This window comes from Pipistrellus hanaki, assembly GCF_964339955.1.
Source record: "Pipistrellus hanaki genome assembly, chromosome: 17".
NCBI lineage: Eukaryota > Metazoa > Chordata > Mammalia > Chiroptera > Vespertilionidae > Pipistrellus > Pipistrellus hanaki.
Window position 1 is genome coordinate 41,659,090 of NC_140519.1, and position 24,803 is coordinate 41,683,892.

At 42.5% G+C, this 24,803-nt stretch overlaps 1 protein-coding gene and 1 long non-coding RNA gene across 4 annotated transcripts in view; one reads left to right on the forward strand and one right to left on the reverse strand.

Annotated features, from left to right (window-relative positions):
- Positions 1 to 24,803, forward strand: part of LOC311611990 — a 567,051-nt gene that overhangs the window by 420,519 nt on the left and 121,729 nt on the right. The window lies entirely within an intron of this gene.
- CPQ (carboxypeptidase Q) overlaps positions 1 to 24,803 on the reverse strand; it is a 311,444-nt gene that overhangs the window by 247,604 nt on the left and 39,037 nt on the right. The window contains exon 2 of one of the 3 annotated variants that reach the window (XM_084864578.1): positions 24,131 to 24,201. The exons of the other annotated variants lie outside the window; for them this stretch is intronic. The gene's annotated coding sequence lies outside the window, so the exon portion shown is untranslated. The remainder of the gene's footprint in view (positions 1 to 24,130; positions 24,202 to 24,803) is intronic. 3 annotated transcript variants of the gene reach the window in all.

Genomic DNA, 24,803 nt, shown 5'->3' on the forward strand with positions numbered 1-24,803 from the left:
GGAATCCTAGTCAATACCCTTGTTTTTTAGAAAGTAAATCAAGGGTTTTTATTGTGATTCCCAATCAGCAGATAAACCAGCAGCCAGCTACAATCAACCAGGTACCTGGAGCAACTAGCACAGACTTCCCGAAGGATTAAGAATTGTTTTCTTTGCAGAAACTCTATGCATTTACATATAACAGAAACTCAATGAAGCATACCTAAACACAGTCTGGGAAGTAAATAACTATAATAAAATAGAGGTGTGCAAGCAGACTTGTACACAGAGCAGCATGAGAGCCCAGGGAAGAACAAAGGGGATCATGAAAGGCTACAGAGAAGACGTATCTCAAGACAGCTTCCAGGAACAGCGGAGAGAAGGAGTGAGTGGGGTGTCCCTCTATCAGGTCACTGAACCATCATTCTTAGGTTACATTCTGTTTTAAAGGTAAGTTCAGAAAATGGCAGTGCCTATGTTTTCATTGTTATATCTATCTATCTATCTATCTATCTATCTATCTATCTATCTATCTACCTATCTATCTCAAAGGTGGAGATGTACTGAAGAACAAGTACAGACTCCCACATAGGGAGGGGGAAAGGGTCCCTCATTGTTACATCTTTTTGCATGTCTGTCAGTTGAATTAATGGATAACATACCTCTTTGATCATAATACATCATGCCCCCTAACATGATCAGTGAAATTAATTTTGGAACAAAAAAATAACAATATAATTATTTTCAAGCAAAAACTGGTATCTGTGCTGTTCTAAATACCTTAACTACACTGTATCTTCGAATCCCAAAAATGCAATAAATCATTTTCTTTTAAGTAGCTTAATTTAAAACAGGGGTCTTCAAACTACGGCCCGTGGGCCACATGCGGCCCGCAGAGGAGTCTGATCCGGCCCGCCAGGTTTTTTGGGCAGTGAGCGCAGCCGAGGTGTTACAGTAGGAATTAGTAGTTCATATAGTCCGGCCCTCCAGCTCTCTGAGGGACCGTGATCTGGCCCCCACTTTAAAAAGTTTGAGGACCCCTGATTTAAAAGATGATGGTTTGTTACCTTTTAATGAATCAATTTCTTCCTGAGTAAATATTGGCATTTTAGAAAGTTTAAGATTAAGGCACAAAACCATGACTTACGTGAAAAATCATTTAGAACACTCAATATAAGTAAACACTAAATGCATGTTAGTTGATTCTAAACCTTGTTTCCCTAGAACATAATCTGAAAATTACTGATGTAATTCTTGGCTAGAATGCATAAATATATATCTCCAATTCAGCACTACAAGAATCTCTTATTATTTTTGTTTTTAGAAATATACATTAATGCAACTAAAATATGTTTTCATTAATACATAATAGAAAATTACAATTATTACTAACTTCCTATATTTAGAAAGCTAATAAAAATGCAACAAAATACGTCTATATCACATCCCACTTTACAAAACACTGTAAAATATGTCATTTAAAAACACAGGGATTATAATCTGATATAAAATGTGTACATCCACAATAAGAAATAGAAAATTACAATAAAAATTAAAATAGAAAAGTATACAGACAAAATAAGGCCAAATAGAGGCCATTAACTAAGGAAAACTTTAAAAAAAATCCTCTCCTAATTCACAAATTTAGGATCAGCATCCATGAAAAAAAAATTGTAGATGTGGAGTCATTCTAAATAAGAAGGATGTTCAAAGGAGCCAGTTTATTTGCATGAAAGGACTAAAAACACCAGCCCTCCTAGGTGTGCAAAGACCTAGGCCAAAAGTAGAAATATTTTGGCATATAAAATCAACACGGGCTTGAATAAGATGAATAATGAAAGCAGAATTACTACCAAATCAGTACCAGGGCTCAGAGCTAATTTCAGAAAAATAAAAAATGTGCAATTTGAACAGTGCGCATAAACATATTAATAGCTTACCTACGCAAGAGGAGGACTGGATAAAACCATGAACGATACAGTCATTGGAAGCTGAACCCTATAAATCTCCCATAAGCACTGGCACCATATGGACCCAAGTAAAGTTCACTATGGGACCAAAAAGAGGGTTGGCTCATCTGAGAGACATTAGTCTGCCTTGGCTCAAAAATACAAATGTCTGTACACAGTCATTGCAACCAAATAAGATAAAACAAGCTGCAGCACTATTTTTTCTATAGTCTACAAAGGGAGCAAATAATTCCATGGTGTTCAACAACAACAACAAAATAGCATTATTCATCTCAAACATTTCTCTTTATTAATTATAAAAGATGTTATGTTCTGAGTCATAAGTTCTTTTCCCCATTCATTTAACAAAAGGTTATTGAGCACCTACTAAGCACTGACAACACAGATGTATAGGATAATACCCACATCCTTAAAGGGCTGCCAAGAATAATAATAGGTCAGAGATAATGTGAAAATCCCTATAACAGAAGGAAGTAGTTAGGAGGTTCTATGAGAACAGAGCGGGGGAGGGGGGATAAGGGAGACCTCTGTTGGAGCTGATAAGTGAAGGGTAAACAGGAGTTGACTGATGAGCATGTGAGGAAGGTGGGCGTGCCACTGAAGAAAAGGTAACCCACTGAGGGAGCAACCCAAGCAAAGACAGAGAGGCTTTACAAAGCATAGCCTCGGGGGAAGTGGGGGCAATGGTGGAAGACAGCAATAATAGGAAAGCTTGTTCTCCAAGGTTGGACTGAAAAGGTCTATGTGAAACTGCACCATATCGGGAGCAAAAGGCCCTGGGCCCTGCAATGGGACAGACACAGGGAACAATTCCCACCCTTCATGCAGCAGGAAAGGAAGGACCGTTTCTTTGTGACTTTCACCACCCCCTGCCCAGCATGGAGAATTCACCCAGATGCGCATCAGGCCAAGGACACCATAGGAGCACCTCAGAACCCCAAACAAGCCACTACTTGTTACATATCTGGTTATTCCTTGGAATTGTCACAGAGGGAAAAATAATCCATGCCACAAAAAAAAGATGCAAGGTCTTTTGTTTAAAATTCCTAAAAATACTAATAAATCAGTTGGGGAAAAAATCAGGCCATTACAGGGCATTTGAAATGTCTAAACTTAAACTGCACAACATTTAAAAAAATATATTCTTAGTTCTTACACAAAAGGTTGAAGTCATTGCTCCTTTACTTGAATCCAAGCTATGGAAACATTAAATGTTATAATCTTCAAAATGTGATACTTTAAAAACTCATCCCTTTGAATTCAAAGGCAACTTTGGAGAACTGTATGAGAAAGACTTGCTTTTCCTGTGTTGTCTTCACAATCCATAGTTACAGATTATCTTTCTCATACAAAGAAGATAAAATTCTTCATAATGGCATTTTCATTCTCTCCTACTTACTTCTGGAAGCAAACTAAGCAAAACCAATTTTTCTCCTCCTGTGAATTACATTCTCTCTAATAATAGCTCTATATTTTGAGGAAGCAAAGCAAAATCCTTTGCTTCTATTTCTAAATATTTTCCTAAAATATCAGTTTTTGAAAATGTCTCAGGCTATGATAGAAATGCCAGAATGAATAGGCTAAGTGAAGTGGAAAGGACACAATGAAAAGAGAACGTGCTGAAAGAAGGAATAAGACTTAGGATCTGAGATTTTTATTGACATTTTATCCAGTCACTTTTCCTTCTAAAAACTAAATACACTACAAACGTGAAGACTTAAATATTTCTCCTAAGCCTTCCATTGCTGAATAGGATTTGCCACGATAAATTTAACTCTTAGTTGTCAGTCTAGAGTGAGTAGCAGATATAAAGACCTGAAGTGCTAAATCCTAGCACAGACTCAGGCACTTGAAGTTCACTTCCAAACTCACTTTTTCCCCCAAAGCTTTGAGGAGATTTATTGAGAATAACTTTCATGTATCAAAAGGGTGCTGAGCTTTGCCCTGTCATTGGCAGGTGTCACAGCTGGTGGCCCCTCTATGGCCACCGGTTGGTAGGCCAGACTGCAGCAACCACAATATCCACAATATCCACAAGTAGCAATAAAATCAACATGATCATCCCACAAGATACGGACTTCCTGTCCACTATATTCACACGGCTGGTTTCAGCACAGAGTTTCCATCGCTCACTATATCTACCCGTTTTTGTCTGTCACTCTGCTAGATGTCACTGAATAGCAATAGTATTGTCCCTTTATAAAATTCAGCAAGCATGTTCTCTGCAAGGAATCTGTTTTTCCTTTTTGTATACTAAGCAAACAGTACAGTACCTATCAATAAATATTTATAGAATGAATTCACCACACGAGTAGTTCCATTTCACCACAGTAATATACAATCTGATTCATCACTTTCATGATTACTTTTTCTTCTTCAGACATTAGTTTTCTCCTTTAAACTATAGCATATTTACAAGTTCCTCTCATAAGGGAGTCCTAGTCCTAGTCCTCGCTGTACCTTGGGTTGCATTTCAGCTCCAACACTCTACTATGGATTTTCTTAAATATTTAATATCAGTCACTTTTTGTTATATTCCATCTTAGCACCTTATCCCAAACTCTTCCTTGAGTGGTTCACTTGTAAAAACCACTACTCAATGTACCATTTTGGCTCCTCCCACCAGCCAACTGAAATGGAACTCACAAGGATCATAAAGGATGCCTGGTTTCTGCATCCACTGGAAATAGTTCATTTCCTATCACGCTTGACATCTGAAACATTTAACATTGTGGACAATCTCTCCTTGTCCATACTCTTCTTCCTCTGACCCTGCTCTCCTCCCCAATCTTTTTTTTTTTTGTAGGGTCCCTTTCATCCATCTATCTTTTAAAGTTTATTATTTTATAGGGCTCTCTCCATAACCCTCTCCTACTACACATTCTTACCAGCAAGGTCTTTCCCTCCAAGGCTTCATTTATGATCTACATGAGCTCATCTAGCAGATAACAAGGTCTCTTAGTTTGGATGCCCATGGGTACATCAAACTCAACATATCCAAACCCTTCTCATGACTTTTTCTCCAGAATCTGATCTTCCTCCTAAACTCCCCCTCTCGGTGTGTGGCATTTCCACACACCCCCTCCCCCCATCATCTGGACCATTCGGGACATCTCATTCTATTTTAGCCCTTCAGACGCATAATCGCTAAGTACTTTCAAATCTAACTCCAGAAAGCTCTCAAGCCATCTTTCCTTTCTAAATCATCCTTACCACTTTGGTTTCTGGCCCTGTTACCCTAAGCCAGTGATCGGCAAACCACGGCTCTCGAGCCACATGCGGCTCTTTGGCCCCTGGAATGCGGCTCTTCCACAAAATACCACAGCCTGGGCTAGTCTGTTTTGAAGAAGTGGCGTTAGAAGTTAAGTTTAAAAAATTTGGCTCTTAAAAGAAATATCAATCGTTGTACTGTTAATATTTGGCTCTGCTGACTAATGAGTTTGCCTACCACTGCCCTAACCTGAATCACCACAGCAATCTCCTGACTGATCTCCCTGTCTCCTGCCTCCTCTCTTCCTAGACATTCTCTTTGCTACAGTGGTTATCTTTCCTCAAAATATTTATGTTCAAAATGTTTGTCTGTCCCATTAAGTTGTGTGTTCAATGTGGGAAGGGACTGAGTTGACTCCACCTTTGAACCTCCAGGATCTAGCACGAATCTGAATTTAGTATGTACTCAACGAACACAGGCAGAACTTAGTTTTAGAAGACCCTAAGAGATAGCAGGTAGGCTGGGTAGGAGGAGTGAATGTATATTCCAGACTGAAGAGAAGCTTTTACCTCTTTATAATTCAAAGAAAAGTGCTGAATACATTTTATGTGCCTGGAAAATAAATACTGTCTTGAGCTGATAATTCTGTGTAAGCAGATAATTCCTAGACACAAGATCATTTCTTCTTAATGGCATTCATGTCCTCCTTGGCACCTAATTTACTGCTTCTCAGAGTAAGCATTCAGACTCTTTGTTGATATATGCTTTCTGGCATCTCTTTTTCACACAATGGGGGACGACAGAAAGAAAGGAAAATACCAGACAAGAACGTTTGCTCCAACTACAACTTCAATTCTACCTGCTATTTTTTTAAAGAAATGCCATAGCATTTGAAATCCTTAGAAAACCCCACCTAGTAAAAAAATGGTGAAATCTGAGTGAAGTCTGTGGATTTGATATACTGTAGTTACACAGATGTTACCATTAGGGGAAACTGGGTAAGGGACAAAAAGGCTTCTCTCTGCTATCGTTTTTGCCACATCCTGTGAGTCTATCATTGTTTTAAAATACGGAGTTAAAGAGAAAAAATAGACTTACCTACTTGACTTTTCTTTTTAAGTTCAAACATTTATAACATACTGTAACATTATGCTTCTGGGGGGAAAATTAGAGAATTGAACCAGAACTGTTCTTATTCGTTAGAATCAGATGCCAGCACAGGGAGAGGCATGCCCCAACCCCACCTCTCCTACCACCTGGGACCAGGAGTCACCTGTATCCAACAGCTTCCCCATTATTCTTCCCAAGAGCCACGAAAAGGGGGCTTCATTTCAAATGTCTCTGCCCCAGAACCTGCCATCCCGAATGAGGTGTGGGCACTGTAGGGATAAGGGAGGAAGGCTGAAGGAAGGGAGACAACCCTTAACAGCTGGGGAAGAAGCCAGCCATGACATTCCCTTTCCTTCTCCCCATGCTTCTGGAGTGCATCCAGTGACGGCAGGCCGGTGAGGTGAGGAGAGCAAGGCAAATGGAACACTGACCGGAGGTCGCCTTAGCTCCGGAATCCCAGGAGCTCTGGCTTGAGAGGTGGGGGGGGGGGGGGGGGGATAGCCTGCTGGGAGAGGGCCACCAGCAGACCCCTCCCTCACCCGGAAGCACTCATGGCCGTGCTTTACAGATGCCAGTGACCTCCTCACCCCACCAGCCCGTGCGTGAGCTAACTCATGTTTGTGTCCTCGACATTTTACTGTTCACCAGAGAGCAGTTTTTAAGTTTGCCTTCTAAGAAAATGACTTGGGCTCACTTTACTTCTCTTTCCCCCAGATTTCTTTATCCCGCTTCGGTGTGTACAACAACAAACACTAAATTCCCTCTGTTCAACAGTAGATAACTCTCTCACATAGTGGAACGTAACTGCCTTTTGATGTACATCATGATGGGGCTGAGGAATCAATAGCCAGCTCCCTGCCATGCTGCTTAAGTGAAGTGATACGATTACAATTCCAAGACTGTCCATGAGACCCACCACGAACCCTAGGATAAACCTTTTATTCCTGGTTTGCAACACCCACACTGAAATTCAAAGAGTAGACGAGCCAGCTCTGGGCTCCTTTGCTAGCCGAGAACGCCAGGCTGGCCACGAGCATGGACGCTCCTGAGACCAGGGGTCTGTATCTGTGACTTTGTCACAGGTCCACACCAGACACACCATCCAAGAAAAGCACTGAGGCATGAAGAGTACAGTTGACACCCTTTGGCGCCAAATTCAAAGTGGTTAACCCTAGACAGTGAGGTCCTACAATCTAAGAGAACTGAAAAAAAAAAAGGAGGGTGTGAAAGGAAATAGGATTGCAGCCTTGTAAAGTCCTAGTCTTCTAGGGCTCAGACCCCCAGCAGAAGGGTAATAGGAAGTGCTTCATTTCTGCCAGTAAACCCAGGGAAGCATTCGTCTCTGATCTGGTGATATTAAAAAGCGATTACAAGGCCCAGCAGCCTCTTCCAGAGGCAGGGGAGAGGATATGGCCTTGACGAATCAGACAAAGTGCACGAGTCTTCAAGAGACTCAGCTGCAGAAAACAATAAAGCGAGAAATATATAGATTTAATTACCACTCGCCAGTGTAGGGCTACAGCAAGCAGACTGTGCTAATGTGTTTTCATTGCTAAACAGCACGCTTCCCCCCATGCATCAGGCCCTGAACTGGTGACTAACAAATCCGAGCAACGCTCTGGTCGAGATATTAGTAATTTCCTTTGGAACGTGCCTTTCAGTTCCTCTCTCTGAAACCAGGCTGCCCGCCCACATAAACACAGGAGCAGAAAGACCCTCCGGGGTCCTGCTGCGGCCTGCAGTTCTTGTTCCCGCCCAGGCCAAGGGAGACCACGCCAGGGCGGCCTGCTCAGCAAGTCGTTCTAGGCAAAATGTGCTGCTCAACTTGTGAGACAGACACACAGGACTGTGCTGCTGCTTCACTAAGCTGCTATGGAGGTGCGTGAGCTGAGAAAGAAAACACCAAGCTATAAACTGTTAACCGAGATCCGTCATTCCGTTTGAAATCTGATGTGTGGGCACACTTGCCCCCAGGTACTAACAGTCACTCTTTGCTGTGAAAGGCACCAGGAGCCACCAGCAGCTGAGAGCACACGCACACCCCGCCACAGTGCGCGCTCCTGCCTCCCGCAATGGAGCACGCAGCATCCTCAGCATCCTTTGCTTCGGGATCTCGCATAGGAAGGAGAGCACATCTCAGAGGTGTCCAGGGGGAATGAATGCACTAATTCTTCTCTGTCCCAACGATCAGACCCATCGAAGGTGGTCAAAGAAAAGAGCTAAGCCAAAGAGATCCAGAGCAATGGAGCTAAAACTATTATTCCAAGTGCCTAACACATCCGTGTAAAAGAAAACCATCCTAGCACCACATCAGCGCACAGCCAGCAAAATTATCCTGGGGTTATGGGATGGGAGGGGAGAGATTCATAAGACAAGTTTTCTAGGAAATGGAGAGAGCAAGGGGAAGCTGTAGATGGTTGACAGCAGGAGATGTAGAAGATAACTTAGGGAATGCGAAGGGAATGGGGGAGACTCAGAGAGAGATGCGTTTGGAGTGTGGAGTGAAGATCATGGTGGAAACTATAGCCCAGTCCAGAGGGGAGAAGGGACAGGACAGGACCAGGCCTGGGAAACCAGTGGACCGTGATGTTGCCTAAAGAGCAATTTCTAAATTCAAGAAGTGCCTTTTAAGGAGAATCGAATTTATCAGGAGACCAGGTGTATAATGGAAAAGATTAGGAAGAGAGACTGAAAGAAAAAGATTTTTGGGTCGCAAATAGAGACTCCAAAAGAAAAAAAGAGAAAGGGGGGGTGGGGGGCGCGACTGGTTGCCTCGGGGGAGAGACTAGCAGGCTTGGGAAGAGAACAGAGAAATCGAGGTCCCATGGCTTATCTTTCGTGTTGTGATTGATTTCCTGATAGCTCACGGGGAAGATGAAAAGCCCACAGTCTGGACACTGGCGTCACTGTTATGGGAAATGAGGTGAGGAAACACTAAATTCGGAATAATCGCTCCCTAATTGCCTAGAGGTCTGCTAACTCTGCGAAGGATGGGCTTCTTTCCTAGGCGGGCGTTTGATTTCCCTCCAGAGAACGCAGGAAATTGTACCCTTTGAAACAGATGAGAAGTTTTGGATTGTAACATCAGGTTCTCCAGGAAAGCCCCGGGAATGGGGAGTGAGTGGGCCGCTCTGGCCTGCACCGCGGTGTCTGATCCGCTCAGTAGCAGAGGAGAGGCAGTGTGTTGTGACAGCTGTGGGAGAAACCTGGAGGTCAGGTGGATCTGCAACACGAGAAGGCGGTCTGCGTTTGGAAAATGCAAAGTCGCCGTAGGAGCGGAAGAAGGCTCAGAGACATGAGCGAAAGGAAAGGCATAGGGGCCGAAAGCCAAGCCTGACTGGCCTGTGGGGAGTGTTGGGCGTCGTTTTCTCACATGGGACATGCCTGCCCGCCGGTCAGAGTCCCCCAACAGCAGATGCACCATTCACTTGCTTTTTTTTTCCATGTAGATTTTTTTCCATTTCTTTATTAAGGCATTATATGTGTACATATCTTACCATTCCCCCCAATACCCCACTCTCATACATGCCCTCACACCTCAATGTTTTGTGCCCATTGGTTATGCTTATATGCGTGCATACAAGTCCTTTGGTTGAACTCTCATCTCCCCCACCTCTCCCTAACCTTCCTGCTGTAATTTGACATTCTGTCTGATGCTTCACTGCCTCTGCATCTATCTTTTTGTTCATCAGTTTATAATGTTCTTTATTACCCATAAATGAGTGAGATCCTGTGGCATTTTTCTCTCATTGACTGGCTTATTTCACTTAGCCTGATGCTCTCCAGTTCCATTCAGGTTGCCGTGCCGTTCACTTCCATAGCACCCTCGGAGGAACGCACTGCTTGCAGGAGAGCTGGATACAGGGCAAAGCTGAGTTGTACTTGGAGGTGATTTTCCTCTTTGCTCTCTCTTCTCTCCCCTGGGTTACAAGGCCTCCTTCTCTCAGGGCTCCCCGCACTGCCCTGTGACAGCAGATGATGGCTGTCACACACACACACACACACACACACACACACACACACACACACACACACACACTCTGCAGGCAGGACCTCCATGCAGTCCCTGCGGAAGTCACGTTCCCTGCGGGGGAGGCAGGAGGGGGAGAGAAAGGAAGGGCCTTTGCCCTGCAAGTGACGGGCTAAGTGCTTCCTGTGCATCAGCTGATTTAATCCCCATAAGCCCCGCTGAGGGATATCATTACCTCCAAAACGGAAGCTGGGAGAGTGGCTTGCTCGTTGTGAAATGGGTGATGAGAGACTTCCCTCCGCTCCCTCGTGAGGGAACTCTGACTCAGCCTTTGCAAAGCCTTCCCTGACCTTCACAGTGTGGGCCGGGTGACCCTGCTATAGGTCCCCTGTCCCAGGTACTTTCTCTGCCGCACCGATCCCTCTGCATTATAACCCCCTGTGTGTCTGTCTCCGGGTGTAGGCGGAAGGGCTCACGGAAGGCAAGGCTCTCTTTTCAGAATCCCAGGCGTCTAAGGGCTTGAGGGATGCTGGGTCAGAAATGAGGGCCCGCCATTCCCATACCGCCTCTGAATGATGCTGCTGCTCGGGATTTTAATTGGACCGAGTTCTTAGCAAAATGAAAAAGACTGCCCATGTCCTACTTCCAAGCTCCTCCTGTATCATCTCCATGGTCCTCGTGTTCCTGTGTGGAACACGGTTATGGGCTGTGAAACGGGGTGTTTAAATGCAAGTGACGCCACAGCACGGGGGTGCTTGCTATTCCCTGGTTGAAAATGAATGTGAGATGGAAGTGCCGATGCCTGACTCTTAGGCTCTTCTCTTTCCTGTGGTGTAATGAGAAACCCGGTAAGCCTTGCTTTCGCTCTCAGAGTCCCACAGACACCAATTATTCACACTTAATATCGCAACTTCAGAATGTTTAAGACACTCTGGACTAGGACGGGTTTTTTCTTTCAGAGACTGGGACACGAAGAGAGCCAGCTCGCCTTCGCCCGGGTTTGTGGAAGTCATCATGGTTTCTGCACCAGAGAAGCCACACGGTTGTTCCAGCAATCCTGTTCGATGCCTGCTTCCAAAGAGCGAAATGCACGGCTCCGCCCCAGGAATGTGTGGACCGAGTCCAAGTCCAGAGCAGGATGACTGGGCTGGACCATCGCCCTTCAGCCCCATCCATTAGCAAAGTCCCATCAACCCAGGAAACCAGCGCAAGGAGGTCAGCCAAACTGCTAAGCCCAGACTGCAGTGATCCTGCTTCTCGTCACTTTTCTCTCCTGTTCCGAACACATCTAGGTGCATACGTGAACAAAGACACGTGCAAAAGCTGATTTTACTGAATTCCACACCCAAACGGGGAAGCAAACAATAACCTTAAGCAGAATCAAAGGAGAGCATGCATTTAACTCAAAGTACTGAACTCTATGAACAAAGCTCAACCCTTCTCAATTTGTCTTGGCACTGGGTGGTTCCACACTGTATTTTAGGTCTACCAACACTGGGAGGAGTCTCTTCTCAGGATCCTGCCTGCCTGGATTGGATATTTCGTAAAATATTCAGGAAAATTCTAATAGGCCTGAAAACTGATAGATAATACTCAGAGTTTTTTCCCCACCTTATTCTTTGACTAGGGGCCCAGTGCACAAAACTCGTGCACTAGGGGTGGGGGGGGGGAGCGGGAGGTGGAGACAGAGGGTGTCCCTCAGCCCAGCCTGCGCCTTCTCACAGCCTGGGACCTCTTGAGGGATGTCCATCTGCCAGCTTAGGCCCGATCCCCCTAAGCTGGCAGTAGGACATCCCTCTTGTAGCAAGAGCAGTCCAGGACCGCTCGCTCCTTACCGCCCACAGTGGGGGCGGGAGAGGCTCCCACCACCACCACTGTGCTCACCAGCCATGAGCCCAGCTTCTGGCTGAGCAGTGTTCCCCTGTGGGAGCACAATGAACACCAGGGGACAGCTCCTGCGTTGAGCATCTACCCCCTGGCGGTCAATGTGTGTCATAGTGACCGGTCATTCTGCCATTCAGTCGATTTGCATATTAGGGTTTTATTATATAGGATTCTTCATACCATTAGCCCAGATGTTTATAATTGCTTTGTAGCATCTAATCTCTCTCTCTCTCTCTCTCTCTAAAACACACACACACAATAAAACATATCCTTGGATAAGGATTAAAAAAATAAAATTTAAAATAAAAAACACAAAATAGGAGTATCAATTTACATTCCCACCAATTGTATAACAGTATTAGCTCCTCCATATCCTCACCGATACTTGATATGATCAATCTTTTTAAATAGATGTATAATGGTTTCACAACATAATTTTATTTTACATTTTTCTAATGACTAATTATGTTTAAGATATTTTCATGTGCTTATTTGCCATCCGCATACCTTTTGGTGAAGCATCTGTTCAAATCTTTTATCTGTTTTTCTTACTGCTTAAATCTTATGAGTCCTTTATATATCCTAAATGTAAGCGCTATATCAGTTATATGATCTGCAAAATAAACTCCAGCTAAAAAAAAATAATGTATAATAAACATCCAGGATATACTTCCTATGAGGCCACAGCAGCAGGTGACAGTGTGATAACATGGCTCCAGAGCAAATGTTTTGGGCAAGCCGCATCTCTCAGACACGGTCATGGCTTTGTTACTATCAAGCAAGTGGCACATGGGGGGTCTGCAGCTGACACATTTCATTTGTTTAAAGACCTAACAAAGCTAGTTAGCTTTGCCTCATTCAGAAGAGGGGCAGAATAGCCTAGTGGTTATGCATATATTAATGTCACACAAACATTAAAGAGACTAAGCCCTGATTAGGTCCAAGGTTTGATGCTATTATAGGTGGTAATAATTATAGTACCTTGCCAAAACCGGTTTTGCTCAGTGGATAGAGTGTCAGCCTGAGGACTGAAAGGTCCGGGGGGGTTCGATTCTGGTCAAGGGCATGTACATTGGTTGCGGGCACTTCCCCAGTAGGGGGTGTGCAAGAGGCAGCTGATCAATGATTCTCTCTCATCGATGTTTTTAATTCTCTATCCCTCTCCCTTCCTCTCTGTAAAAAATCAATAAAATATATTTTTAAAAATTAAAAAAATTATAGTATCTTTATCAGGTCCTATAGATTTAATATCACATTATCTCATTTAATTCTCACAACCCTGTGAGCTGGGAATCATTCACACAGTGTCATACATGGAAAAGAGGCTTAGCAAGGACAAATGATATGGCCGACATCATACAGTAAATGAGGGACAGGTCATGGTTTGCACCCAGACCTGTGACTACTGCAGAGCCAGACAATTCTTTGAAGTATGGCTGTCGTCTACCTCTCTTAGGGAGAGGAAGAGCAAAGAAATCTTAAAATCTTCCAGCCTCCCCCTGCACCTTTCCACTCCAGCTTTCTGGGGCAGGGCAATCAGTCTTCTGGTCACCCCACAGACTCTACAGATGGAGCTCCCCATTGGAGAAGGCCACCTGGGGCTGCTGGGGCTGCTGGGGCGAGGAGGAAAATGAGGGGTGCTGGATCACAGATGCAGAAAGCCCTGGCCCAGGAGGTGGTGCAGTCGCATGTGTGAGGCAGCCTGTCTGTATGGCAGTTCATGTGCATCTGAGCAGCATCACAGAATTCAGCCTGGTTTGTGCGTATCAGGGGTGAACATGCAGCTTTCTTCCCTCCCATGAGCTGAAGCCCCAGGCGGGCCAGTCTGGGAGTGGAAACATGCTTGTTAGCCATAACTTCTGCACTTTGGCAAAAGAGTGCTGAAGATTCAGAATTGTGTGTTCTTGTTTTTTATTTTACCTGAAAATGCCCTATAAAGTTTTAAGCAAAATGCTCAGCCACACAACAGTTTAATCAACACACATCCTGAGACTTTTATAGCTTTAGTTTTTCTCGTTAGAAGATTTTGCCTCTCTCTGGCATAATTACAAGATCCATATTTTGCCCTAAGGCTAAAATGCAAATCATTTCCTGGTACACCACAACTTCCCAGCACTGGCTATATAAGGCAAAGCTGCATAGCATTTCAAATTAAAAACATCATTTTCCTAAATGTGTGTATCATTATGATGTTTACCAACGTGTTTTTGCTGGTTAAGTCCCAGTTCCTATGTGTTTCAGTCAAAGGCCTGCTGGCATCATGATATAAGCTAAGCAATGTGGCCTAAAAACTTGGCACAGTTTTTCTTCTCTTTGGGTTTTCCTTTGAGTTCCTTCATAGCATACTTTATGGGGCTCCAGCATATCATTTATAATGCCTGTAACTAGCAGGGGCTAACTTAATCTCTGTTGGTTAAAGTCCTCCTATGCCTCTGAGAAATGGTTCTCCTCATTCACCCTTAAAACACTTCTACTGACAGACCTGGGTGCAAGTCCCGACTCCTTCACTGATGAGATTGTGCAAATGTCTTCACTTCTCTGAATCTGTCTTTCTCTCCTCCATAAAGTAGGAATGATGCTACCATAAAGTTCTTCTGATACGGGTTTCTAGTAGCCACAGGACATAGAATAAGTCCTCAGAGAGTGTTAGTTCCCTTTACCTTCTCCGCTTCTTATCCATGCAGCTCTCAATGCTAAAGGAGTCACGGAGAAAATAATGAAGAGCCTGGAAATCCTCATGAGTGGAAGAGCCTTTTATAAGCAATGCTGTCTTGAACATCTCCATAGGCTAGGTCCAGCCAAGCCAGGAGGGAGGGAAATGGCCAGGAACTTAGATCATGAAATCAAGGGAACCTGGGTTCAAACTGCAGCAGCTCTACCAGGACTGGTTGGGTGACTCTGGCCAAGTTAAACTGACCTGTCTTAATTTCAGTGTCCATGTGAGTAATTGGGGGGATAATAGAAGCGGCCTACACCACAGGGTTATAATGTACCTAAAGGGCCTAACACAGTAGGTGATGTGTTGTAAATACTCAATGTCAGTGATCATTTCCTGTGACTAGCAGTGATAGGCAGGACACCCTTGCCGTGCTAGCCAAAGGCATGGCTCCTGGTCAGCCTGCTGCTGCCTTACTCACTGCATGACCTGGGACAAGTCACTTTAGTGATCTGCACCTCAGAGTCCTCCTCTGTAAAAGAGAAATGGTAATAGGCTCCCGACATTCTTCCAGCAGTGTTGGGAGCATTAGGTAAAACAATGAGCACAAAGTACTCTGCGGAAAATATGGCCTAGAAATTTTGGAAGATATTATAATACAAAATGTTATAGACATGCAAATAAATATTAATCATAATGTTCTTATGTTTGATTTTTTTGTTTTAATATGTTTTTATTAATTTGCAAGAGAGAGGGGAAAGGAGAGGGATAGATAGAAATATCAATGAGAAAGAAACATCATTGATCAGCGGTCTCCTACACTTCCCATACTGGGAATTGAGCCCACAATCCGGGCATGTGCCCTGACCAGGAATCGACACTCAACCATTGAGCGACACCATCCAGGCATAAGGTTTTTATATTCATCCAATAAGCAAGTTGGTATGCATAGGATTTAACTGGGTGCCAAGCAAAAAATCAACCCATAAGCATCCATTAGGTAGGAATCACACTTCAAAAAGAAGAGTTTTAATGCCTCATACATATTTATGGGGTCTATTTCCGACTTTGGAATTCAACAGCTCATTTTCCTAATACTAAAATCCCTTCTCTCACTGGAGGTTTCAGAGAAAGCGAAGAAAGGAGACAAGAGAATAAACTGCACCCACTGAAGGCAGATTAAAAGTAGCACAGGGATGGAGCAAGGTGAGTGAGCCCCTCCTGCAGAGCCCTGGAGCCACTTCCTAACTTGGTCCCAGGGAACAAGAGTAGAGACCAGGAAGCAAGGGATGAGGCCTCCCTAGTGGGTGTCTGAGTTCCAAATTCTCATTGGAAAATATGACTCAAACCTTTCCTTTTTCAGGATTTAGCACTGGTGGGAGAAAGAGGAGTAGGAGCTCATTCCTCTCCCCTTCATGAAGCTGATCAGCTTGTTTGCTGCTCTGCTGACTAATGAGTTTGCCGACCACTGTATTAGCATATGCATTCCTGACTAAGCTATACTCCAAAGCCAAATCTACTTGGAGTAACTGGCTGAACCTGGGAACTATGGCTGCCTCCTGGGAAGGCTAGGGAGGGGAGGAAGGAGAGTCTCCCTTTGCTCTATAAGCCTTTACAGAAAGGACCACAAAATACACAACTATTTTTCATTCAAATTAATACTCAAATATTTTCATTACTAATGAATGATTTTATTTAAATGAACTAACTATTCAATTAACTCAAGAAGTTAGAAAAGAAAAAGAAAAAAAGCAACTACAAGAAAAGCAGGACGAGTAAAATAACAACCCAATCAAAAAACTAATGAATTCTAAAAACAATGAAATAAATCGATGGATAGGCAAGTAAATAAATAGATAAGTAGAAAGGTGGTTATTTCGGGAAATAATTTTAAATTGACATAATTCTGGCAAATCTAAATAAAGAAGAAACAAAATTAAAAAGGGGGTAGAAAATAAAAGAGGGCACCATTCACTAAGTGCCATGTGCTGTGGTTCAAGCATTTGACATAGATCATTCCTTTTTAAAAATATACATATATATTTATATAGGAAGAGAGAGAGGGAGAGAGAGAGAAACATCAATGATGAGACAGAATCATCGATCGACTGCCTGCTGCACGCCCACTCTGGGGATCAAGCCTGCAACCTGGGCATATGCCCTGTCCCAGAATCGATCCATGACCTCCTGCTCCATAGGTTAAAACCTCAACTGAGCCACTCCAGCCGGGACATTCCTTTTTTGTTTTATTTACCAACAGATATGTAAACGTATCTTAAGAATTAAAGAGAATTCTTCCCACAAATATATGTTAGCACATTTAGAAACTCTGCAAAGTGAGTAATTTTCTAGAAATATTAATAAGATTAATTCAACAAACTAGGAAAGCTGAATACCCATGGAAGACACTGCAAATGCTATCAAGCCATAACCTGCAAAACTACCTGGGAAAATGCTATGGGCCTTTCAAGTTTTCAAACACCTGACCCACATCCATATTGTGAAACCTATTCCAGAGCATATAAAATAAAGAACAGCTATCCCGATTCCCTTTCTATAATGAGTATTTTCCAAAGAGGGTTCTGTGGAAGTTAGTGTCATTTGCGGGGAGGGGGCCTTATTGTGAATTAGTTTGGAAAACATTCAAGAGATGTATGGCACATGTTAGCATATGCTAAGCTGAAACACCTGGAAAAAGAAGCTCATTTAAATGTTTTCCTCTGCCTTTCTCAAATGTATCTGACCAGGGAAACTTTTTTTTTTCCTTATAATATTCCTTTTTTTTTTTTTAATATATTTTGTTGACTTTTTACAGAGAGGAAGAGAGAGGGATAGAGAGTTAGAAACATCCATGAGAGAGAAACATCTACCAACTGCCTCCTGCACACTCCCTACTGGGGATGTTCCCACAACCAAGGTACATGCCCTTGACTGGAATCGAACCTGGGACCCTTCAGTCCCAAGGCCGACGCTCTAGCCCACATGTGTCAAACACAAGGCCCGCGGGCCAAATCCAGCCCGCCAGGCCTTGCAATGTGGCCCGCACTGCGCTGTCATCACTGCACTCCGCTGTCAGTTTATGACTGTTCAGTAAACCATTCGGCCCGCGATTTAGGCTGGATTTTAGATTTTGGCCCCTTCTCTGATTGAGTTCGACACCCCTACTCTAGCCACTGAGCTAAACTGGTTAGGGCATAATATTCCTTCTTAAAAACTCTTCAAAAATGGTACTCCAGACAAGATTCATTTATAGATACCATTCTAAATGAGGAACCAGTAAAATGAAGTCAAAGTACATTAAACTAATAAGCCAGCACAATCTAGTAGGAATTAACACAGAAATGCAAAGGTTATTTAATATTAGAAAATATATTAATATAACACATTGCATAGATGGGTTAAATGAGAAAGAGCTCATAGTTATCAAAAAGGACAAAAAAAAACCACTTAATAAAATTCGACGTAATTTTTTTTTTTTTTTTTAAGCCCTTTAGTGAAGCAGGAAGCAAAGTACATTTCCTCATCTCCCTTAGACCGCTTGCCAATACCTCTTAGCAGCAAATTACAAAAGGTGCTTTCATTAACATGAGGGGAAGTAAGCATGTGCGGGATCACTACTAACATTAAAAAATAATAATAATAAGATATATAAATCTTAGAACAGCAGGGTGGAAATCATAATTACTTGTAGATGATATGACTGTTTTTCTAGAAAGTGTAAGAGAACCAAAAATCCACTAAAACTAATAACGCTCAACAAATTGGTCAATCATGAAATATGTATTCAAGACTCAGTTTTCTTTATATTAGCGATAGCACCTTGGAAAATGTAATGAGGGAACACAGGGTCCTCCATCTCCACCTTCACCACCTTCACCTCCCCCCGCAGGCCCGGCCCGCACACCGGGTTCCCCCTCACCCCTCATTGCCGAACCCCCAGGAGCTCCCCATCCGCCAGAGGGACCCCTGAGGGGGAGGCTGTCCCGCTACCCACCTCTCTCGGAGCATCATCTCCCCGCGATGTGAGGCTCCGAGGGCCGGGCCCCCCATGAGCTGGCTCAGGAGCAGCTGCGGGCCGGAGCCTCTGGAAGACTGGGCCCCAGTGGGGCCTCTCCCAGGACAGACCAGGCCTCCCCAATCACGAGTGGGTATGCAAATTAACCCAATTCCTCAGCTCATCAGGAATTGGGGGCACCTGGCTGCCTCCGCAGGGCAGCCCCAGGCTGGGCTGGGCTGGGCCAGTGTCTCTGGGAAAGGCTCAGCCTCCAGCACCACCAGCGCCTGTGAAGCCCAGAGGCCTCTGAGGGCCCCTCTGCCTCCCCTGGGCCTGGCTTTTACCGGAGCCTCAGCTCCAAACTACCAGCCATTCCTCTACCCGCCCTGGAGCCCGCTCCCATGCATGGGACCAAATGAAACAATAAAGTTTTTTACAGCGAAAAAATTTTAAAATGTAATGAGGTGAAGGTCCAATTCACAATAGGTACAAGTTACGGAAAATGAGACGAGAAGAAACTTAAACAAAAGGAAAGATAAAATATGCTCTTAGAGGAGAGTAAACTAAACACTAATGGAAAATGTCAATTACTCCCAAATAAGTGTATGTTTTTTTTATATAATGCCAAGCATTGTATGTGCCAACCATTGTATGAAGATAGCTTTATCTTAAAAAAGTAAAGTTGGTGGAAATGTACATTAACTGTACACTTTAAGATATTAAAGTGTCTTTTAATCCTAATTAGAACAGTATAATGTTGGCTTAAGAAGCAATAGATCAATGCAAGGAAACAAACAGGCTTGAAACAGACCCTTTTATCTACCTAATAAAAGAGTAACATGCTAATCGACCGTACCTTTGTGACACCCACCAGCCAATCACGAGTGGGTATGCAAATTAACCCAACAAAGATGGCAGTTTAATTTGCATACACAGGCGCCAAGCGACCAGGAGCGGGGCAGGATGCTTATGTCATCGCCATGGCAATGATGCCAGTGTTCCACACAACCCCAGCCACTCCAGACCTCTGGGCAGCCTGCAAAGGCGGGAAGGCGGCTCTCTGTGCATCGGGCCTCGAGTATATTATAACTTGATTTATGAGAAAGTACACCACATCATAAACCAATATGGAAAAAAATAGGTTACTCCATAAGTGGTTTATATAAAACTAGCTATTTTTGCCGGGACCGGTTTGGCTCAGTGGATAGAGCATTGGCCTGTGGACTGAAAGGTCCCAGGTTCGATTCCGGTCAAGGGCATGCACCTTGAGTGCGGGCAGATCCCCAGTGGGGAGTGTGCAAGAGGCAACTGGTCAGTGTTTCTCTCTCATCAACGTTTCTAACTCTCTGTCCCTCTCAATTCCTCTCTGTGTAAAATCAATAAAATATATTTAAATTTTTTTAAAAAATAAATAAATAAATAAACAAAACTAGCTATTTTTTGGGGGTGGGGAGGGAGGAATCAACTTATGGTCTCCATTCATAGCACACAAAAATGGATCTCAAATTTTATACTCTAGCTTGGATGATTTTTGGTCACATGCATGCAGGTGACAGCACATTCATCTCAGAATGGGCCCTTCTCAAGTTTGTTCACATTCTAGAGGGCATTGGCTAGCACTTGGTTGGCCCAAATAACAGGATCCGCCAATTGCAAATATATCAAACCACAGGTATCCGCCATGTCATAAATTAAACTAAGCGCCAGAACCTCCTGGGAAATATTTTGGAACACAACAGTTGGCTGTTAGAGTTGTAGAGCTGAAAGATGCCAAAACTCTGCCACTACCTACTTAGCAATTCATACTGTTTCTCCATGTATCAAAAGCCAATAATGAGATCTTTCCTACCTACCTCAGAGCCATGTTGTAGGAAGCAGTCAGATATGAAATCACTTTTACAAGTTTTTAAATGACTTCTCAAAAGTAGTGAATGTGTAAAATCTTTATATATATATATATATATATATATATAGATAGATAGATAGATAGATATATAGATATATAGATAGATAGATAGATAGATAGATAGATACATAGATATATAGATATATATATATAGATAGATATAGATATCGATAGATAGATATATAGATATATAGATATATAGATATATAGATAAATATATCTATAGATAGATAGATAGATAGATAGATATAGATAGATATAGATATATTTCAGCTGCCATTACTGGATACTTGGAGATGTACAGCTACAGGGATGGGCATTGGTCAATAGAAGCATCTGGAAGAAATATGCTTTTGCTGGGCTTTCAAAAAAGGGGAAGTGGTCATTGGTGAAGTAGCAATGAGGGAAAACTATAAGGTGGACAGGAGCAGAGTCTACAAAGGGGCCTGATGAGACTGCTGACAGAGCCATTTTTTTTTTATTCTTCACAAGGCAAAACGTCTGAACAAAGCAATACACAGAGGACAGACCTTTATTTTTCTCCCAGTGAATCCTAGCTACTTGCTAAAAGCTACCTGCAAAATAATGTTTCTTTTTCAACAGTCTCTCTAAGCTTTTGCATTTCTTGGCTCCAGCATTTCAAATTAGCAGAACTTCTGCTACAATCATGTTTTCACTCTATAAAATACACAAGGCTTTTTTTTCCCCTCAAGCTAAGCATGCCAAGCTGACTTTCATCAAGTCATCATCAAATAGCATCTTATTAACCCCCGACCCTGTACACATCATTTAACACTGCAGTGAGTTAAGGAGGCTGAGTGAGGAAAGGACAAGTTCACGTTGTGGCTACTTTCAAACAGTAGAGAGAGTTTAGAAAGACATATTCTTGTTGGGCTTTGGCACAGTTTCAATATGGTTCTGGAAACTGAAATAGGCCTTAATGATCTATATTACAACTTCCCACTCAAAGTAAAACTCCCACTATAATAGATTTGATATATGACCACCTCCCTCTGCTTGGAAATGTCCAAAGGTAGGGAACTCACTACCCCAAATAGATAGTTCATTATATTTTGAGTCAATTTTAACTAAAAAAGAGTTTTTCTTTTCTTTAGTATTTACCAGTTCATATCTCTGTGTTATATGCAATCGGGTGTTATATGCAATGAGACTCAGTTTCCTCATCCATATATATATATATATATATATATATATATATATATATATATATATATATACACAATATATATATAGCCTGGTGCATGAATTTGTGCATGGGTGGGGTCCAGGCAGCCTGGTCAGGAGGAGAGGACATGGGCAGTTGGCCAGCCTGCCTGCTGGTTGAACTCCTGATGGAGGGGACAATTTGCATATTAGCCTTTTATTATATAGGATATACACTGAGTGGCCAGATTATTATGTGTTCAGAGATCATCATAATCTAGCCACTCAGTGTATAACATACTAGAGGCCGGGTGCACAAAATTCGTGCACAGAAGGGTTGTAGCCTGGCCTTCACCCTCTCCAATACAGGACCCCTCAGACATCCCTCTCACAATTCAGGATGGCTGGCTCCTAACCGCTCACCTGCTTGCTAGCCTGATCCCCCTAACTGCTCTCCCCTTCCAGCCTGATAGCCCCTAACCACTTCTGCCTTGGCCCTGTCACCATGGCTTTGTCTGTAAGGATGTCCAGAAGGTTGTCCGAAGATGTCCAGTCTAATTAGCATATTATCCTTTTATTAGTATAGATGTTACATACATGTGTATTTAGTAACATGTATTCAGAAGTACATAGAGCAAACAATGTCTGAACTACAAAGAAATGGACAAATCCAAATAATAATGGAAGATTTCAATATACCTCAGTAACTGAAGTACAGAAAAAAATATTATAGGATACCTTATTAATTATATTAATTACATACTGAGACAATATTTTTGACAATGGGATTAAGTAAAATATATTACCAAGAATTATTTTACTTGTTCTTATTTTTTAATGTGGCTATTAGAAATTTTAAAATTAGATATGGAGCTCTTATTATTTTCTATTAAACAGGGATGTTCTAAGAAATAACTGAAGCATGTATTCAAGATTATCCATGTCTTCATTAAGTAATGATGGATTGAAATTTTTCATTGTTAAAACTGGTGGAAGAGAAAGAAAAATGTGCCTCCAGCTGAAAAGTCAGGACAATAATAAATGAAGTCATTTGCTAATAGAATGCAAAGTGAGGAATTGAAATCCCTATAATCCTCAAACTTCACCTCTCCATGAATACAGAGAAAGGCACAAGTAGAAAGGAATTAAGATGTCCCCGTTGTCTTAGCTTTGGGAGGAAGGAAAGGGACTTTTAAATATTCTGGCAATGGTGGGCATAACTAAAAGGGAATTTAGTGATGTTATGGTAAAACTAAACAGGTCCTGTCTAAAATAGGTTTGAAACAGAAGTCATCTGTTGAGATTTGAGGAGGATCTATATAAAAGATTCTTTATGCACCACTCTGCCCCAGCCATCAAATTTATACCTGAAATTTCCTGAAAATTTCTTCGTTAACATATATGCAAGTTGGTGTTTCCAGGGGATTCCTTGTGAAATGAATATACTCATCTCTGTATAAGGCACTAAATCCTAGCATTTATTAGTTTCTCACATATACCTTAATCTGAGCTATCTTTATAAAATTCTTTCCTCAGACATTTCACTAGCATTATGGCCGTATAAAAAAATAGAAATTTTCGCCCTAACCGGTTTCGCTCAGTGAACAGAGTGTCGGCCTGCGGACTGAAAGGTCCCAGGTTCGATTCCGGTCAAGGGCATGTACCTTGGTTGCGGGCACATCCCTAGTAAGGAGTGTGCAGGAGGCAGCTGATCGATGTTTCTAACTCTCTATCCCTCTCTTTCTCCCTTCCTCTCTGTAAAAAAATCAATAAAATATATATTTTTTTAAAATAGAAATTTTCTTCAGAAGGAAATAATGAAGGACAAAGCGTCACTTACTGAGTGACCATCCTGATAAATCTCATACCCATCTACCCATAAAACACCTACCCTTGGGAACTAGTCCTCTATTTACCCAGACTCCAGAAAGAAATGTTCTCTGGAATGTTTTTCATTATTAATGCTGAGGAAACTTTAAGAGCATTTTTCACTCTGTAGAGGTCGGGAGCATGTAGAGAACACAACATGGAAACCGATGCCAGCTTTGTGAAAGATAAACAGGAAATACCACCTATAGTCACGCTTAGACTTCAATCACTAGTTCAATGTCATTGAAACAGGGCCAAACCCAAATGAGTTCTTCCTTGAACAGACTTTAAACAATTTTGATTTGTGTATACTATCCAACATTATTCAATTACAGATCATCTAACTTTGTAATCCCCCAAGCCGCTGACTTTTCTTTTGTCATCTCGCTGAACACTTCCAACCATTTCACTACTTACGAATGTCTGGGTGGGCAGGAGGAGGAGGAGGCAGTTAAATTCCTATCAGTCAACTTCACTTCTTAGCAACACTGTAAAATATTCATAAGAGGGAAAGTGAGGTTTTTAAGTTATCTGAGAGGTTTACTTAACTACATTGCAATACCAAAATGGGGGGAAATGCGTTCATGTTTTTTCATGCCTGCTTAAAATTCCATTATTCTTTTTTTCTTTTTCTTTTTTAATAAAATCAAGAAATCCTTCCTCAGTCATGAACCTGTACTTCTGGTCCACAGAGAACTTCCCACCTCAACCCACCCCTCTTCAGCCTACCCACCACCACCATTATGGACTCTCCAATTTCTTTCATATTGTCATTCCAGTGGAAAATAAACTTATGCCTGTTTGCTGAGGCATTTCCCTGAAGCTCCTGGCTTCTACTTCATCACTCAGCAAGGAATAACTCCTCCCCTTTCCCCATCTCTTCTTATGATGCTGCAGGTCAATCAAGAATTTTAGACCCACCATGAGTACAGAGAATCTGTATTCATCCTACAACACAAGTACAATGCACAGGTAACTACAGGTTTACATACTAAACCAGCGGTTGCCAACCTTTGGACCTCATGGACCACAAGCGACCGCTGCTCCAAAGATTTGCTTAAACCAGTGGTCGCCAACCTTTCGGACCTCA